Source organism: Scleropages formosus, chromosome 23, assembly GCF_900964775.1.
Source record: "Scleropages formosus chromosome 23, fSclFor1.1, whole genome shotgun sequence".
In the NCBI taxonomy this organism is placed as follows: Eukaryota; Metazoa; Chordata; class Actinopteri; order Osteoglossiformes; family Osteoglossidae; genus Scleropages; species Scleropages formosus.
Genome location: NC_041828.1, coordinates 12,552,663 through 12,570,065, shown reverse-complemented (window position 1 = coordinate 12,570,065; position 17,403 = coordinate 12,552,663). Strand labels below are relative to the sequence as shown.

Below are 17,403 nucleotides of genomic sequence, written 5' to 3'. Positions count from 1 at the left end.
GTTCGCAGATCGATCAACCGACCATTCGCCCCTCCCTGACTATGAGAACACGTGTAATCCTTTGATTCTGAATAAACAGTCCTGCACTTGGGCCCAGCCTCCTCCATGTCCCCTCTGTTCATCATGACAGTAGCAACATTTATTATTATCTCTTTCTATGTCACTCTCTATTATAAATACTGTAGTTACATTTATTATCATTATTGCACTCTATTATTATTATTACTGTATTGTTATATTAGGATGTTTTAGTGTATCTGAAGTGTTTCTTTAATAATGTTTTTCATGCATAGATTGTTCCGACTTACGTCAAAATCCGTCTTAAAGACAGACTGAGGACACGAAACTCGTTCGTAATTCGGGGACTGCCTGTACAGTATTAGAAGGAAAAGAGGTCCCAGTGTCTGAGTTTTCTGGTTCTCTGTACCTTTAAATGCGAACTCCGCGCCACTGTTTACAGGAGAGATGTTCCGCCTTTTTATGTAAATCTGAGAACCACGCCTCTTTATGTAAATTAGGGTGCGGACGTCAGCGGAAGCGCGGTGTTATTTCCGATAGGAATGTCTTTTTAAAGGAGCGTCAACGCAAAGGCTCATCCGCGAGGCGTCCCGGAGGATCAGACTGATGCGCCGCAGTACACACAGTAGGACACCGCGCAGCACCGCAACACAGACAGCGCGCTCCAGGAAACACTGCGCACCGGCACGCGGCACCAGGTATCCAAGCCGTCATCGAAGGAGGACGTCAGGTGAGGGATTAAGCGGGCAATGTTAATACTTTAATAATTATGTTTATGCCCAATCATTGGGCCAATCATTCAATGCCATGGGCATCATCATGGCATGTTGATTCGAGCGCTGTCATCATTTCTCCTTCATCAATGCAGGTTGCAGTTAATGGGAATAATGACAATGTAGTTTTAGCTTGCACGTTGCAGTGCAATATTATAATTGTGGGGAATGAATGTTGGCGCTTTCCGCGCCGCACAAGCTGCCATCCTCTAGTCTATGACCCCCAGCAGCAGCAGGGCTGATGTCTCTAAAGCCGGGGCTTATATCCGACGGCACCTGCGAGTCTCCGTCTGCGAGTGCGAGCATTATTATGAGGGCGGATCAATTCGAGTCGACGCGTCCCGTTAGGAGGCGCGGGGCACTGCGGGCGTGAAAACTCTGCCGGTCCGCGGCATACAGTGGGCTGTCGACATCATCAGTCCGCGTGCGGAGAAGCGGCGATGAGCTCGAGTTACAGGTGCACGCGCGGCTCCTGCCTGCCTGCGGACGGCGAAGCCGCAGCAGAGGCGGCATCACACACAGACACACACACACACACTCCTCCCCCAGCAGAACGCAGGCAGGCGGGCAGACAGACACAAGTGACAAACACGGCGTCCGTCCGCGTGCTGGGAATGTGGCCGGACGGCAGAGACTGAGAGAGGGCGGCTTCGGCATCGTCTGTCATCGTATTTGATGAGTGAGTGTGGGTGATGGCATTCATACTCATAGCAAGCTGCGTGATGTCCAGTGGTGTCGCACTGAGATGATGGTTACCCGGTGGAGCGTAAAGCGGCGCGGCGTGCTGGTTTCTCCTAGGAACATGATGATGTTGCGTTTACACACGCGCATTAGGAAAACAAAGGCCAGGGACTGAGGAGAGGTGGATGCTGAGCGGAGGTGGATGCTGAGCTTTGTTTCCATCACCGCGCGCGCGCGCGCGTGTGTGTGTGTGTGTGTGTGTGTGTGTGTGTGTATGTGTGTATGTGTGTATGTGTGTATGTGTGTGTGTGTGTGTGTGTGACAGCGCGACCTCGGCGACCGGTGCGTGACGAGTGTTCTGTATTCTGCTCACGCACACAGCAGCCCAGAGTTCTTGCGGACCCGTACACGAAACGCTAATGGAGTGCAGGATTATAGCCCGCCCCTTCGCAATGTGGCAGCCGTGCCGTGTCCCCACCGCACATAATTTTGTTAAACATGCCATTCATTGCCAGTGCGACTAGATCACGCGCATTGTGTGTGTGTGTGTGTGTGTGTGTGTGTGTGTGTGTGTGTGTGTGTGTGTGTGTGTGCGTGCGCGCAGTCTGTAATCTCAACTGGTTTCTGCTCGATGGTGTTTGAGGAATCTTGCTCAGGACCATTATCATTATAAACACCATAATAAAACTAATGTCGCAGTACACTGTAGAGGAACATGGTAAGTTCATTGTGATCTCTCATGACGAGCAGTAGGGTGTGTTACGGTGGAATGTGTCTGACTCACGAGGACGAGGAGTGTGGGAACCTGTTTTTTTTTTTTTTTTTTTTTTTTCCTTCTTCTTCTCTTCTTCCTTTCTCCCCACCGAGCCGCACGGTGAGCGCGCAGGATGTGCGGCGGGAGCGCTGCGCCGTGGCCACTTTTACACTGCTGAGCACTGCAGTACTGTACTGCGTGGTCCCATCGGAATTTGCTGCACTCCTTTCTTTTCTCTCTGCGTTACTCTCTCTTTGGCTTTAATTTATGAGACTAAGGTGCCTTATGGCATGGGGTGGACTGGTGAATGGCTGAACTGGTCCAATAACAATGCCCACTTGGATATCAGTGTGGGACCTGAATGTGGCTTTAGGATGATGATCATGGGCATTGTTATTGGACCAGATCATCATCATCATCCATCCACTTTCTTGCCTGCTTGTCCTGCAAGAGTTGCAGTGGCAATAGGGAGAGCAGAGGGGCCCAGACGTCCCCGTCCCTTGCAGCTTCCTCCAGCTCAACCCGGGGGTTATAATGTCTCCAGCAGGTCCTGGCCCGACCTCAGGGTCTCATCCCAGTTGGCCACGCCTGGTACTCCTCTCAATGCAGAGAAGTAGCGGCTCTACTCTGAGCTCCTCCCGGATGTCCGAATTCCTCACCCTGTCACAGAGAGCGAGTCCCACCACCCTGTGGAGAACTTATTTCAGCCGCTTATCTGCGACCTTATTCTTTCAGTTATTACCCGGAGTTCATAACCATAGGTGATGGTAGGGATGCAGACTAACTGGTAAATGGAGAGCTTCGCTTCATGGCTCACCTCCCCCTTCACCATTACAGTCCGGTAAAGCGACTGCATTATTGCTGCAGCTGCTCCCAGTCTACAGCCGACGTCGCGCTCCCGTCTTCCCTCACTCATGAATAAGACCCCAAGATACTTAAGTTGCCCCAGGCGAAGGAGTTTTTCTCCCCTTACCTGGAGGGGGCATGCCATCCTTTTTCCATGAGAGAATCATGGACTCAGACTTTGAGGTGCTGATCCTCATACCAACCGCTTCACACTTGGCTGCAAACCATTCCGGTGCGTGTTGGGGGCATCCATTTGACGGTGCTAAAAGGACAACATCTGCAAAAAAGACATCACCTTCTGCCCCCCACATAGAATGCCTACCTGAACTCAGCTGCTCTTTGATATCTTCTCCATGAAAACCACAAACAGGAGTGGGGACAAGGCACAACCTTGTAGTCCAGCACCCACATTGAATGGGCTTAAGGCCGAGTATGCAGACACAGCTCTCGCTTTGTGTGTAGAGACCGATTGGTCCGCAGTAGTGGCCCCTTCACCCCATGCTCTTGAAGCACCTCCCACAGAATTTTTCAGAACAGGCGTAGGCCTCCTCTAAGTCCACAAAATATACGTAGACTGGATTAGCGAACTCCCATGCCCCGTCAATTATCTGCGAGAGTGAAAAGCTGGTCTGCTGTTCCAAGGCCAGGACGGAGTCAGCATTGTTGCTCTTCAATCTGCGGTCCAACTATTGGCTGGAGCCTCCTTTCCAGCACTCTAGCATAGACTTTCCCAGGGAGGCGGAGAAGTGATACCCCAGTAGTTGGCACATGCTCTCCAGTCCCCTTTCTTAAAGATTGGATGATGGTCCCTGTTTGCCAGTCCAAAGGCACTGTCCCCAAGGTCCATGCTACATTGCAGAGGCATGACAGCACCACAACATCCAGGACCTTAAGCAGTTCTGGGCGAATCTCATCCACCCTGGGTGCTTTGTCACTGCGGTGCTTTGCAACTACCTCTGTGACTTCCACCAGGGAAAGGGACTCTGGTACCCTGGAAGCCCCTGGCCCTGACTCTTCTAAAGGAGGCATATCTCTTGGGTTTAAGAGTTCCTCAATGTGCTCCTTCCACCTCCTGATAGCATCCTCATTTGAGGTCAGAGTTTCTCCACCTTTGCTGAGCACAGCTTGAGCGACGTTCCTCCGACTCCTCCTGAGCTGCCAGATGATTCTCCAGAACCTTTGACCCAACCAAAAATCATTTTCCATGGCTTCTCTAAACTCCTCCCATGCTCTGGATTTTGCTTCTGCAACCGCTGCCGCCTTTTTTTGCCTGCCACTACCTATCTGCCGAGTCAGGAGTCCCCAGAGCCAACCAGGCCTTAAAGGCCTCCTTCAGCTTGATGGCTTCCCTCACCACCGGTGTCCACTAGCAGGTTCTTGGGGTGTCGCTGTGACTGGCACCAACAAGCTTTTGGTCATATCTGCACCTGGTTGCTTCCACAATGGAGGTTTTGAACAGGGTCTATTCAGACTCCATGTCCCCTTCCTCCTCCAGGACATGGGAGAAGTTCTCATGGGAGTGGGAGTTAAAATCATTCTGGACAGGGTCCTCTAACAGTTGTGCCCAGCACACCCTCACTATGCGCTTGGGTCTACTGGGTCTTTCAGTTTTCCCCGATATCTGATGCAGCTCACCACCGGATGATCGGTTGATAGCTCAGCACCTCGTCACCCAAGCGTCCAGAACATGTGGCCTCAAGTCAGATGGAACAACTATAAAGTTGATCTTTGGTCCAAGGAGATTTCCCAGTCATTGTCAGTGTGAGTGTTGAAGTCCCCCGGCAGGACTATAGAGTCTGTAGGTGGGGCCCTGTCCAGAACCCCACCCAGTCTCTCCAAGAAGTTTGAATACTCTGAACTGCTGTCTGGCACATAAGCACACGCAACAGTCAGTTTTCCCCTCTGTGACCTTAAGTCACATTGAGGCAACCCTCTTGTCCACCAGGACAAACGCCAACTGTATGGCAGCCAGTCGGGGGCTTGTGAGTATCCCCACACCTACCTGGCGCCTCTCACCCTCTGCAACTCCTGAGTATGGGAGTTAGACCCCCCCCCTGACCGAGGAGTTTGGTTCTAGAGCCAACACTGAGTGGAGGTGATCCCAGCTATGTCTAGTTGGTGTCTTTCAACCTCCCACACCAGTTTCCCCCCCCCCCCCCCCCCCCAGTGAGGTCACATTCTATGTGCCAAGAGCCAGTTTCTACTGCGAGGGTCCATGATGCCGAGGAAGTGTGTGTGCTTTGGGTTGCTTTACAATACCTGTAGTGAAACGAGACATTTAGGGGAAAGATGAAAGTGTCTATTAGCTAGTGGTTTCTAAGAAAGGCTTACGCACAAGCTCTTTCTCTTGAATCCATTCGAATTGTATCGGGGTGCTTGGAACTACTCCTTGAGGGCAGCAATCCACCATGTTTTCAGAGTGCATTTTAACCAGTTTTTTTAAAATAATAGCTGGAACACCAGACCATGTCACTTACTGTCTCAAAAATTGGTTCATTATAACTGTTAATAGCTGATCAGAACACCAGTGTGTGCCGTGGTATGGAAGGACCATGCACGGACATTTCCTGAGAAAGAGCCTTATCAGATTCTGGCAGTCTATAAACAAACACTGGTGCAGTTTTCCTGAACTAACATCTAAATTCCCTTTGCAGAACATCTGGGCCTCTACCTTCAGTAGTCACAGTAGCTAAAGCAAAGGTGTTTATCATATTCAGTGACTGCTTCTTTTGTGTTTTTAGCCCATGGCAAATAAGGTGTGTGGGGTTTTTTTTTTCCCCCTCTTTCTCTTCTCCCCTCCCCCCCATGAGCTGACCCTCAGAATTAAGCAGCCATGTGGTAAATTTAAGTTTAGACACAATCTGTGAAGCTGAGTGCAAAACACCCCCAAGGCCTTGCGTAGTCAGCAGCTGTTTGGATTGGGTCATGTTTTTTAACTCCTCTCTTTTGCTGATGCGTACAGGTGCCAAGATCTCCGCTCTGTTCAAGTGGGCCGAGGAGCACAGCAGCTTTCTAATCTGCTGTCGAATGAAGTCTGGAGATATATATGAAGCTTTCAAGGCCTTTTGGTGAGTTAGACCTTTGTTTTGTTTCAGTGCCAGGTGTTGCTATTTAGGTGGCTGAATACACACTTTGTCTGTTAAGCACTTAACCCTTAAAAAAAAAAAAAAGAAAAAAAAAACCATGTTCAGACCTTCCTACGGATCTTTATATTTAATTTTAATTTCAGTATTATGATACTGTTTCAGGAGCAGTATGTTGTGGCATATGGGACATGAAAGTCTTTGTTTTTCCACTGTCTTTGCAGGCAGGAGGGAAATAAACCTCACAGAAAAGGAAATATCAATTTTTACTGAGTTCAGCATTATTAAGCGGTTGTTTCCCATACACCTCATACTTGTAACTTCCCTGCTGCAATAAAGATTGATGTAATGGGCACAGAATAAGTCTAATTGTGCACTGAAACAGGATTCTCACTGGGAATTCCTGTTTACAGTGTATTTTAGTCGCTTGGTGAAATAAATCAATTATATAGGCTGGTCATACACATAATGTATATCTTTTGTCTCCAGTAAAATTATGTTTATTCTCAGCATTTACTTAAACTGGTTTTCCCCTTCAGTTTGCAACCTGTTAAGCTGGAAGCCTGTAGGCCTCTGTCCTTTATGTAGTAATCTACTCTGAAAACAGCCACGAGTTCCGTAATCGGATGCCGTAATTTGAGTCCAGAGTTGGATTCACCTCCAACAAAACCTTAAGTAGTTCTAGGTCAAGGTAAACCTCTTTAGCATTATCTGAGGTGCTGTGGAGTATGAAATCAAAATGATTGTTTTGAAAATGTGGTGGCTCTCATCAATGCAAAATGGATATTTCTTAGTACAAAAAAAAAAATGCATTTTGCAGTCAGATTAATGTCGTCTTTTATGCCCAGTACCATGTTCATGAATTCACTTGGCTGTCTCAACAGGCTTGAAGAAGCGGTCCGCCTTCTCGTTTTGGTCATCTACCTTAACCCCTATGCCTCATATCCTCGCTCTGTGCTAGACTAACTCACAGCAGCTATGTGCTCATGTAACCTTTTACATTATTTTCTGAACACATGATTTTTGAAGACTTTTTTTTGAACCACTGTTTTGCTGAGGTAGCAATACTGTGAGCTCAACTTCACCTGATTTACTTGGGTCTTTATGGTTCATGTCATGAAATGAAACCATTACTTCCTTTTTTTTTTTTTTTTTTTTTTTTTTTTTTGTCATCAATTGCTGACTTTTCATCCTGGGTCAGCTGCCAGTTGTGTAAGACTTTAATGAGGAACAGAAAAGAATAGTGACGCTGTAGAAATTAGGTGGTTAGAAAAGTGTCTACTAAGGTGATCGTGAGAGGATCATGTCATTTTGTGAGCAAATTTACAGTTGTGAGACTTTCAAAAGAGATGATGCTTGGGGGACTGAATTAGTGAAAGCTGTTTTCTATTCCTAGGGGAGAACAGGGGTTTTTTAATGATGTCTTAACAACTCATGTTGAGTGGTAACATGAATTGTGCTGCATACCAATTGCATGTTATGTTGGAATTAGCAATTAAATGGTGGCTTGAAAAATTACAGCAATTTGGTGAAATCAGGCTGCAGAACTGCTGGTTATGATGGCAGTAATAATATATTTAGAAAACCCTTTATCCTCAGTACCCAGCAGTTTGAATGGATGCAATGTCTGAGTGGTTGAATAAAACAGCTAAGGAGATCATTTTAGTAGCCATCCAAAGGGATGAATCTTCCATTACACTTGGCTTGCTCTTGGAGATGTCTTTAGAAAGCTCTGATTCTTACATGTTCAGCTTTGAAATGCTCAAATTAGCAACAATTCTCTATATTTAGAGGCAGGGGTAAGTTACTGCTAAATGGATAAATGTAAATGTTACTGCAGAATAGTAATTGTGAGGATCCACACTGGATGTGAAGCCTGGTTTTTTCCGTTAGTTTCTCAGCCTTTGCCACAAGTGCTGTTTTTGGTATGCAAGTTGACTTTTACGCCTACATTTATTCATGTATTTGACCGTTTTCTCCAAAGTTACTTGCAATGTTAAGCTGCTTATGGTTATTCCACCATTTATACAGGTGGGTAATTTTACTGGCACAATTCAAGGTAAGTACCTTGCTCAAGGGTACTAGAGCTAGAGGTGAAACTCAAACCTGCAACCTTTGGCTCCAAATGCAGCAGCTCTAACCACTACACTACCAGCTTCCCACATTCTTAGGGTGTTATTTCTGCTCTGGTGGAACTTGGCTGGGAATTTGACTTTGGGTAACCCTCACTTTAGTTTCTGATGAATAGCTGTTAATAAAACATTTGAGATAGATATTGTCAACAAAGGGCTGCATTCATTTGATAACTTTTTTTTAATGTATAAAACAGACCCTTACTAACTGAAGAGGGCCAGTTGGAAGTCAGTCTGCATGCACATCAGCTTTTGCAAAAGAAGTTTGAAACTTATATCTATCTGCCTTAGTTGTCTAAAGGGGCGGAAGGTGTTTATACAACAGTGGTTCAGGATTTCTGTCGACAAATTTATAAAGAGAAATTGTTTCTATGCTCTTTATTTTTTTTAAATAGGTTTTGCCTTGTAAGCACTATAAACCAAGCTCACCATGCAAACCTCCCTCATCACTGCTTTGTTTTGATCATGTTTGCAGTGTTGTTCACAAATGCGTGGCCCTGCTAATAATAGCCCTGTACAAAGAGTGAAGCCATTGAGTCCATGGCATCTCCTTAAGGATCATGTGTGATCAGAGCCGAGAAACCAGCGCTCTCAATACACCACTTTCTGCCTGCTTGGTCATAAGGTGGACGGCACACAACCGTTACTGTATCACAAGTTCGCTTTAACACAACGCAGGCCTCCAGGAGTAGCGTCTCAGAGGAGCAGAATAGGTCAGATGAGACTGCCTTTATTCCCTCGGCTCATTCTGGTTTGCGCTCTGTAGTATGGCACAGTGGCGTAAGGCAAGGCCAGACTTGGTTTTTGAAAGGGTAAAATGGGAGTGTTGGGAATCAGCGGTCGGACTGCGTCTCTAGCTGACATTTCAGCCTCTGGCTTGCTGTCGATTGTTTACCCTTTGCAGGCTGGAGCTTCGCGGAGCGTGTGTGTGTGTGTGTGTGTGTGTGTGTGTGTGTGTGTGTGTGTCAGTCAACAACTTCGGGAAGCAGAAAGTGGAGCAGTGAGTGGGATGGCGCTCTACTGGGATTTTTCCATTTAAAAACTTCTCCTGGCAGGCGGCGTTGATGGGTACGCAGCGGAGACGTTCAAGCACCTGGCGTTTGCCCGTGCACGGAAAGGTGACTTTGTGTCTGATGCGGTTCAACAGATCCTCAGTATCCCTGCGCTGCCAGCGCTGCGGCTGCGGTGTGCACTGCCTTCGCCCGTTGCTACGTCAAAAGGGGAGTTTGTTTTATCTCCACGTTGCGACACAAGGTACGTGTTCTTGGTTTAGTTACTCGTTTCCATGGGCAACGAGAATAGCATTTGAACATGACTAGTAACGCGCTGACGGCACGGCGTAACCCCTTCGTGTCCTCTAACTTTTTTTGTTTACATTTCATATTACTCTGGGTGTTAACACTAACTTTTTGTTTCTTTGAGTTTTTCCAATTGCATCTGGGAATATAACTAACTGGTTATGAAAATACACAGCAGAAATATTATCGGTCATAAGAATCTCCATATATGACACTGCAAAGGAAAAAGTTCCGACTTTCACCCCCGTCGGACAGCTTAAATAAACTTTGCGCGCGTCCTTGAAGCTGTCGAACAGTGCGGGAATTGAGCTTTGCTGTTTAATACTGATCTTCCACGGATAAGCAGCGCACATAGCTCACAGGGGACGTAAAAATTAAATATGAACGACTTCCCTAATCTCCGGCCGACTCGCGGCTTAGCCAGCTGTCTTCCGCAGATAATGATGTAATCTAAAAGTTGAATTATGCAATTCCTGTTTTGGATTTTTAGAGGCCTTTTCCAAATATAGCCCTAATTTTGTGTGTTTTTTGACAAGCTTAAACGCTCAGTGTTTTTGGTGTTGCTGTCTTGGCTCCGCACAGCCTAGAAATGCAAGACTGAGAAAGGTGTCTGGGAAGTAACAGTCCATACATAACGGGCACTGAAAGGATGTGTGTTTGGCAGGTTCCTGCTGTCCATTTCAGCTTGCTGTTGTTGGGGGGTTTTTTTTCCCTTTTTTTTTGCAGGAGCCTTCAAAGGTTCAGTTTGATTATGAAATCCTGCGGAGAGCAGCTCGGCACGGCGCCGTGTTTGGGCTACGTTATCAGAGGGGCGGTTCTCTATCAAAAGCCTCCAGAGTGTGTGCTGGGGAAGCAGCCTTCGTTTTCTTGCGCCGAACCTTTCCAGAAGTTTCCATCTACATTGGGTGGAGGCTGAAGCATCTGTCTGTTTTTACTTTTTTGTTTTTTAACCGTGCTCGTTGTAGATTATGCTTTATTTTCTTACTCTAACCTGACAAGCATTTCACCGTTTAGACATTTTGCTAAGTGTGGGTTGGAATCAGTCGTTCAGTGTGCGTTTCATTGCTAAAGGATTAACTCTCAGTGGGGCCGGAGTGGTTTAGGGTAATCTTTTGTCAATGCTGTGGAGGGTTATAATTAACATAATTAAATGTCATGTGGAGCACTTGCTTTTTTTAAAAAAAAAAAAAAAACTTGTTTTGCGAGTTGCAGAGCAAGAAGTTCACATATTTGCAGCATTCTTATTCAGGGAGGTGAGAGGATGTCTGTACATAAAATGTTCTTCTCGGAATCCATTTCAGCCGTACGGCTGCTGGAGTGACACATCACAAGCTGCTTCAATTTTACTTTCCACACTCTTTATCAAACTTACTATTCATTAGGAGGAAAAAGTTTAATTTGCCAAATGGGCAAAGTAAAAGCAGTTTCTTCACTGGGATGCAAACAATGGCATCATTATACATACACAGTTCCCTTTCCCTCTCTTCACTGCTCCTAGACTACTACTCTTTAAATGTGTGTCCCAGTTTGATTATGTAATGTCTCATACGGGCATAAAAAATAAATTGGTGACATGTGTGCCAAGCCACAGCACTGCACTGTAAAAATTGTCTTTAAATGGGCTTTTTAAACCCCTTGGATGGTCTTGCTTCCTAGCAGACAGCCCTTTCCCTACTGTCTTTAACCATCTTATCCTGTGTCGTTGCAAAGACTTGATGGGGAAGGACACTTTAAAGTGTGGACAACTATGTAATCAAAGTTGACAAAGCCACCACTGTGCCCCCCCCCAGTGTCTTATTCTCATAGTGATTTCAAACATCTAACATTACATGATTCCCTAATTAACTGGCAGGGAGTCAGCCAACAATGTTCCTTTCTGTTGTTCATGGTGGGGTTACATTTACACAAAGGTTGATTTGTAAGGGAGCGAGCTGGATGGGTGAACTTTTAGAGCCTTGAAATGGGAGTGCTTCTTTAGTGGTCTTGTGTTCTATGGGTCATCTGAGGATTAAGAGATTAAATACTGTGTGTGTGTCGTGGGCCTTTAACGGACCACTTGGACAAGGTGTGGGCGCACTGTTTGGGGTGGGCTCTGCATGTCATTGGCAGTTCATCGTGGACAAGGGTGATGAACTCAAGACCCTATTCTGTGCTCATAGATGTGCCAGGCTGGGATGCCATCCTCGTGGGGGTTTAAGCTCCTCAGGCTGAGGGACAGGATGTTGCGGCTCCACTGAGGGGTTCTAAGCTGACCTGCAGCCAGCTGACTCAGTTGTGCTCTTGTGGACAACTGGGCTGGCTCTCCCCAGAGAAAAAACATTGGGCAGTTAGATTGGAAGGATGCCCTACGCTCACTTATTGCTGAAAACAGTCCGGTATGGGGCAAACAGGTGCGTCTCTGTAGACGCAAGAGTGTCCGATTTTAATTTTGGTTAAACTGGCTGTTGTGTCCACGTAAGTCCTTCAGTTTCGTGCTATAATTCTGAGCCTGGCAGACGTAATGCCTTGGCTGAATTTATTTCTGGGTTGACTGTAAATTCCAAGTATGTTTTGCCTATTAAAACATTATGCAGTGAAGTGATTCCAGTGGGTGTGTATGCTTTGGACTTCCATTTGAAACATGGACACAAATGTATAGAGTTATGGGTCTTCATTCTTTTGCATGTTTAAAGAAACTGTCTTGGCACATGTGCATGTTTGGTCCTGGTGCATGGCTAATATACCTAATACACCTAACGTGTGCCTCTGTACAAGGGCCACAGGTAGTGTAGTTGTGAGAGCTGCTGCCTTAGGACCAAAGGTCCAGCTTTGAATCCTGCTTCCTCCCTTAGTACACATGAGCAAGGTATTTTTTTTTTCCCCTATGAATTCCACCAATGGAAAAAGTTACCCAGCTGTAGAAGTGCATAAATGAAGCATCTTAACATTGGAAGTCGCTTTGGAGAAAAGTGACAGCAAAATGAATATATGCAATTACTTAATGAATTATGAAATGTTTTGATATTGGAGATTGCCTGTCTTGTGAGCTACACTCCTGTCTGTTACACTCAGCCCCCTCCTCTCCAGCTCCAGCAGAGCGGGTGTAACCGTACCCCTCCAGATGGGTCTGTGCCAATGTTAACAGCTCTTCGGGACTTGGCAGGCCCGTGCACCCGATGGCTCGTGTGGTTGCAGTACAGTGAAGGTGCTCTTGTGGCTTGGGGTCAGGAGCTGTTCTGACCTGCTGGATGGTGGAGAGGCTGTGGCTGACAGAGCCCGAGAGCGGGTGCCGTCTGTCTGGAATGTGCCAACGTGTAATGTTAGAGGCAGGCATTGGGTGAGGAAACGGGAGAGTCGAAAACCCGCATCATGGAACGAGCAGTGCCCCACTCTTCTAAATATAAATCCTTGGATGATAGCCTTATAATAGGCTTTTAGACCCACATGATCCTTGCCAGGAACAATAAAAAGCAGGCGGGTATAGCTCTGCTGTCCTTGGTCTGAATATTTTCAGGCAGATCTTGGCCATGTCCTGTGTTTTCAAAGTAATACTTCAACTTAACTGCTCCGCTATTAATAATACTTATCTGTAGGCCTTTATGAAATCAAATGAAAATTTTTTTAAAATTTATTTATTGTGCTCCACTTGACTTCAGGGACAGAGCAAATGCTTTGATTCAAATTTGCGGTGCCTTCAACCCTTAAGCAGTTGCAGTATGTTTTGCCAAAGATGGCAGCAATTCCTCACACTCACATTAACCTGTTGGCTTCTTTCTCCTCAGTTTTTGTCTGCTGTGGTCACTGGGTATTTTCTTTTTTTTTGTTTCCCTTCTGTCCCCCCCCTCTCTCTTGACCTCTCTGGGAACTGCAAATCACTAGGCATGCTTGCTGTGAACTGTGACCCTTGGCCAGGAGCTGGGCTGCTGAGTGAGCTCTTGAAGCAGGAAAGCCCACAGAGCATGGGGATTGATGTCCCAGGCAGAGCATCAGCACATGGGTCCCACATGTGGTCCCCCTCCCCGCTGCTGTAGTGCTTCTCCACAGCCAGTTACGTGGCTGTTTTTAAAGCACCGGTAAAAGGTTCGCTGGCTCATTTGCCTTTAATAATCATCCCACGAGATACTGAGCCGGCCTGTCAGCTGGGTGTAGCCATCTGCGGCGGTGTCCGTGTGCGTGAGAAAGTATTTGAGATGGAGTCGCATCATGTAGAATTTGACTCGTTGTTGCGCATAATGTCAAAACAAGCTGGCCTAGTTCTCCTCAGTTGAGGCAATTTTAATATCCTCTTCTTGCTTCCTCTTGGCCAATATACTAATTCACCAATGGGTAGATAATTGAATACGTTTCACCTGCTTTAGAGGATGATGGCTTAATCTTTAAATGAACCAGTTTTAAGTCATGTACTAGAGCACTATGGGATTTCATGGGGGGGGGAATAAAAAAAAAATCTGAGCAGTTTTGTGATCTGCAATTACTTATTGGTTCATGTCCTGTTGTCTGATTATGGAGAGCGGTCTGCAAGCTGTTTAGCCAAAATTTAACCTTGGTTTCTGTGAGACATCCCAGTCAAATAGGCTGGAGATGAACTCAAACACATCTTTTAAACCAAGGAGGGGAAATGGTGGAAGTTATGGTGATAACAGTACTCTGTGGTGTGGCTGTGGCCTCAGGTTTGGTCTGCTCTTAAGACAACTTCATGAGGCAGAAGTTTAAACCTGATCCCATGTCCCCCCGGCAGCTGGTATCCTGAAACCCCATCTTGAAATCCATATCTGCTCTTACTAAGTCAGGCAGCCCGGGGCAGCTGGGCACTTTTGTCCTTCCAATGCTGCCTTACATTTATTTAGCAGACGTTCTTTTCCAAAGCAACTTCCAGTGAACTCTATGTAGTATCAGCCCACACCTTATTCACCATGGTGACTTACACTGCTAGATACACTACTTACACTGGGTCACTCATCCCTACATCAGTGTAACACACTGTCTCTCACACACTATGGGGGAACCTGAAAAGCATGTCTTTGGACTCTGAAGAAGACCATACAGACATGGGGAGAATATGCAAACTCCACACAGACTGAGTGGGGGTCGAACCCTACATTCTCTCACACCACCCAGGTGCTGTGAGACGACAGCACTACTCGCTTTGCCCCCATGCCACCTTCATAGGGGGGAAGTACTGTTTCCTACAAGCTGGAAACAACGAAGATTAAATGATGCCTTCTGCCAGTTCGCTACGAGAAGTTCGGGAACCTGGGCAGCTTTTCCTTTTCGAGTTTGTCAAGATCTTTCTTTTGATCCACCCCAAATATGACTGAAGGTCTATTTCAGAAGTTTCCCATCTAAGCAAAGAAGTTGAGTTGATGTTGGTGAAGCATTTTGCCAGTATGTGTCATCTGAGAAGAATATTTGAAACACTGCCAAGGTGTGTGTGTGTGTGTGTGTGTGTGTGTGTGTGTGTGTGTGTTTCTTTTCTAATGCTTTATATGTCAGATTTGTGAATTGGTTCTGAAGCAGAATTGGTGTCAGAACAGGAGCAGTTAGCATTTTTAGTCTGACCCTACTGGGAGCACATTCAAGAACTGAAGTCCTGCTGGCATCATGTTGTTTCTCATGTTAAACCAACAGAGGTGCTTCTAAAGTTGTTCTGGTCCCTTAGTAGTGGGTGAGTGAGTTTTACGAGCTTTATGAATTCTGCGTACAAAACTGCAATGTCATCTGGGCCTTCCTTGACACTGTCTGGTCAAGTGATCTTTTTAGACCTCCCATCAAAGAATGCCTCATAACATAACAGACTTTTTTTTTTTTTTTTTAAAAAAAGAACAGAACTTTCATTTAAATAGTTACATTACTGAGGGTAAACCTGGTTAACCCCTGGTCAGCAGGGTCTCGGGTTCTCTCAGACAGTGAGTACTGGTGGGAAAAGTACAAATAATCTGACCTCCGGTTGTGGTTTCATTCTGTTTATAATAACTGAGGTACTTCAGTGCAGAAGAAGGAGAGAAATCCGCTCTTATCACTAATAGATCAGATTTTTTTTAAAACTCATTTGTACACCATCTGATTAAATATCTGGATGGATGTCATGCAGAGAGTGAATCTTGCTTGTGACCCATGTCTGATTCAGACATTGGTTAATTTAAAAAAAAAAAAAAAAAAAAACCTTACTCTGCTTGGCTCATAAATCGGTTACATCGACATTTGTGGCGTATCGAAGAGCGGTGCCGCAGCAAAGTGCGATGCTGTTACAAACGTAGTGGTCACCGTCACAGAAGGTAGGTAGGGTCTCACTTCACCTGAGACCTCATTTGAAACTGACATTAAGAAAATATTGTGTGGAGACATCATGCAGTGGAAATAATATTCAGATTCCTTCCTAAAATGCCCCCCCCCCCCCCGGTTAAAAACAAGTGGTAGAAGAAACTACCTTGGGAACAAGGTGGAAGCTGTGTGAAGATGAAAGCTTTTAAAAGGCCTTTTGCTTCTTGAAGTGCCTGGTATAAGTCTGAATAATTGAAGAACTGCTGGGCATTTTAATCCTAATGCAGACATTGGGTACTTTGGAATTTATTATACCAGTTTGCATGACTATTCTGTAAGTGTGACGTGTCACTAGTTGGCCAAACCCAACTCTTGTTTTGCTTGAATGAGACGCACCACAGATAAACCACCCATTCAGCCCTCAGGTACTGGCTATTGCTAAGAGGTCTGACGTCCTTTACGAGAGTGAGCATGTATGATGTGCACCTATTGATGAACCTATTAATTGTGCTGCATGTTTCTTCCTTTAAATGTCCTTATGCTAAAATTTATGGGGTTTTCTTAACATGATGATCTAGGGAATGAATTCTGAAGATCTTTTCATGTTTAATGCCTGGAACAATAGGATCCTTTGACAACAGCAGCAAAGCAGGTAAAGCGGAACATCTTTATCAGCATTTTGGTGATTCTTCAATTTATTTATTTTTTTTTTAAAGAGCACTGTTCTCACACAGCAACACAGAGCACTGAACGAAGGATCAAGAGACATAGCAAGTATAAGAAAGGTTAACTATATGTTAAATTATGACAATTATTTTTGCTATTAAAGCTGTAAGTAAGCCAACTGGCCACAGAGGAAATGAGAACACAAAACTCCCAACCAAAAGGCAAGGGAGAAAAAGAAACCTCTGCAGGTCCAAGAGCCAGTGGCTGGCCACCCTCCTGGGCATTCTAGATGGAAAACGGGTCATGAGAATAATATCCAGTCTGACAGGGCTGCCAGTGATGGACTGGGAATCAGAGCTGGGAGATATGGGCTGCTTTAAGCTGATGGTTCCAGGGAATGACTTCTTGTTTGTTTTCTTTGAAATCCAAATTCTGTCTTTGTTTGTAGCTCTCATTTTTCAGATCTGTTCACCCAGGGGTGTGAAATTCACACCTGATGGTGCATTAGACCTTTCAAAGTGCAGGGAAATGCCCTGGAGTGACGCTCTTCGAACCGGGGAGAAGGAAAGGCAATGGACTGCTCCTTCTTCCTCACCTGCCCCTTCTGACTCTAGGCTATGGATGATGTCCCATTTAATATTGATTAAGTTTCACAGTTTATCAGCAGTTCAATTTGGATTCCAAACATACTTTAAGAAGATGGGAAATGGTATTGTTGACTGTTCTGCCTTTTAATTAGCTTACTGAAGTATGTATAAAGAAAAGTTCTTCCTGCATTTTATTGTTTCTTTTGATCATCAATAAGGGTATCATATTGGTATGTCTGAAGCTGTCACGTATGAAATAGTGTCATTGATAATGAAAAAAATGTGTTCAGTGTTTCCAGTTTTCCACGAATTGGGGGGAGTCTTG

General features: G+C 45.5%; 1 protein-coding gene across 2 annotated transcripts in view; it reads left to right on the top strand.

Moving 5' to 3' along the window:
- The first annotated feature begins 568 nt into the window (after window positions 1-568).
- Window positions 569-17,403, top strand: part of slc45a4a (solute carrier family 45 member 4a) — a 44,407-nt gene continuing 27,572 nt past the window's right edge. Inside the window, exons 1-2 of one of the 2 annotated variants that reach the window (XM_018731884.2) lie at window positions 569-716; window positions 6,035-6,140. The gene's annotated coding sequence lies outside the window, so the exon portion shown is untranslated. Of the gene's footprint in view, window positions 749-6,034; window positions 6,141-17,403 lie in introns of both variants that reach the window. The other variant, XM_018731883.2, reaches the window with a different exon arrangement.